The sequence below is a fragment of the Cynara cardunculus genome (assembly GCF_001531365.2).
Source record: "Cynara cardunculus var. scolymus isolate 2C chromosome LG 13, CcrdV1, whole genome shotgun sequence".
Classification (NCBI taxonomy): Eukaryota; Viridiplantae; Streptophyta; class Magnoliopsida; order Asterales; family Asteraceae; genus Cynara; species Cynara cardunculus.
In genome coordinates, this window is record NC_037540.1 from 21,566,913 (window position 1) to 21,569,707 (window position 2,795).

Below are 2,795 nucleotides of genomic sequence, written 5' to 3' on the forward strand. Positions count from 1 at the left end.
CTGGAAGAGAGACCAGAGGGGCTCTGGTCCTGGTTGGCAAAATATTTTCTAAGTGTTGTTTGAAACCAGAGGCCCGATGGACCAAAGCTGTATGTTTTCGGTTTTGCTTCATAAGATGTTTGATTTGAAATAAATGTTTTGGTGATCTTCACCCTGTATTACATAGAAGGGAACCTCACTAGACATTCATGTCTAACCCTCATTTTCGTGTTTTCAAATTATGTGTGCAGGTAATGATAAGGGAAAGAGTATTGTGTGAATTACTTCCTTATATGCTTAGCTGTTTTTGGAAGCATAGATGCTAGGATGCAAGAGCATGTACTTTTGGAATTTTTGGGCTGTGTATTTTATATTATAACTCTTGTATCAAGGACCTATGTTGGGAAAACATGTATTCTATATATGAAATATGTGTTATATGCAATGTGTGGATTTGGGGTGTTACAGAGTTGGTATCAGAGCCTGAGTTTAAGGGTATTAATTTTTGTCGGTAAGCACTTATCCGAAAAGGGTTTAGTAAACGACCCCTCAGTAAAAAAAATCAAGAGTTGGACTTTAATACACCTTTCAACAACTAAACTCATAAAATGTTAATCCCCACTCCTCACCCATAGGATTCAATTAGTCATAAAAGATGAGCATTATATTTGAACTTTACATTACAACCAAATTCATAAAAGATGAGCATTACCCGACAAGGGTTTAGTAAACGACCCGTTAGTAAAAAATCAAGAGTTGGATTTTAATACACCATTTTTTCAACAACTAAACTCATAAAGTGTTAATCCCCACTCCTCACCCATATGATTCAATTAGTCATAAAAGATGAGCATTATATTTGAACTTTACATTACAACCAAATTCATAAAAGATGAGCATTATAGTTATCATATACCAATTAGTCACAACATTAAAATGTTCTTCAAAAGTTTAAATAAATTAGCTGATACTAATGATCGGTCATTAATATTTTTTCATTTGATTTTGTGTAATCTGGATTCCATGGTTTTTTAAGATAAATGTTTTAATAAATGGCCCCTAAGTGTTTTATATTTTCTTTTCATTTGTGAATTTGTAACATCATTTTATGTTATTCTTTCTTAAGTATGATAGGTTTTGTTTTCATTGGTGAATCATGATGAAATTGTTATTCTTTTTTACAGAATGATATCTAATTGCGATGATGATTATAGTGATGATCCTAGCTATGAAATAAACAATAATTCAAGTGAACATATGTCAGATTCTTTATCTTTAGACCTTGAAGATGAGGATGATATAATCAACTTAAATAAAATAGTTGATGATCAATTTCTAAATAAACTTTGTATTGTAAATACGATTGACAATGTTGAGTTTAATGTGGATGAAGATGATGATAATGTTGGAGATCATGTTATAGAAAAAGGTGTTCAATACCCAATACATGATCCTAATATTCCTTGGAAGCTGATGAAGGCCAGACTTGGTGAGAGGTATGAGAATCCTAGTCAATTAAAGCAATGTTTGACTAACTATGCGGTTGCAAATGGCTACCAACTAGAATATATGAAAAATAATTCAGAAAGACTACTTGTTGCATGTGGAAAAGGTAAAAAAGATCACACATGTCCTTTTAGATTATGAGCATCTTGGATGGAAGAAGAAAAGTCCTTTCAAATTAAAAGCATTAATTGTAAGCACATATGTAGTAGAGACTATAGTTTTAGATCCCTAGTGACACCGATTTGGATTGCAAAGCATTATGTTAGAGAACTCATTGAAAGACTGTTCATAAAAATCATGGATATGCAAGATGATATTTTAAAAAAGTTTATGGTCAAAGTTAGCAAGGGCCAATGCATTCGGGCCAAGTCCAGGGCACTTCTTGAAATTGAAGGTTCTTTGACAGAACACTATGGAAAACTTTGGGATTATGGACATGAAATTAAGAGAGCCAATCCAGGATCTACAGTTAAGATGGACGTAAATTTAATGGCAGATGGAAGCAATGAATTTTTAGGAGATTTTATGTATGCTTCAAAGCACTAAGAGGTGGGTGGATTAGTGAATGTCGGAAGGTTATAGGACTAGATGGTTGTTTTTTGAAGGGGGTGTGCAAAGGAGAGTTAATATCGGCTATTGTTGAGACGGAAATAATCAGATCTACCCTATAGGTATGTACATCCAAACTATGCTTGTTATATTAAAATCAAGTGTTATTATTTTTTTAACCACTTACAATGTTGAATGCTTATGTAGCTTGGGCTGTAGTAGATGTGGAGAACAAAGAGAATTGGAAGTGGTTCATTGAACTATTAATAGAAGATATTGATGTTATCGAAGGAGCTAGGCTTACCATCATGTCTGATCAACACAAGGTATGAACTTTGTTAACATTAACTAGTGTCTCACCCATAAACTTTTTCGACACCTCCAACAACTCCTAATAGGTCGAAAACTTAGTTCCTAATCTTAACATCCCGTCAAACACCTCCTATTTGAGTGTTGTGCGTGTAGTTTACTGAAATAACAACATAATTTGTAAAACTTGCATAAAATGCAATCTTCGTGACTTTTTTGACTTCCATCATTTCTAACACTTCATATTAACTTATTCAAAGGTGTTCCAACCTTTATATCACCATTTAGATCATCCGTTCAAGTTTTGGGTAGATTTTTCTCATTTAGGCACTCTAGTTACCTACCCGATTTACATTTAGGCAATGTACTTTGTATTTTTGAACCCCCATATCATCTAATTATGTCCTTTGTGAGGTGTTAGCACCAAACTTACCTTATACATCTCATTCTTT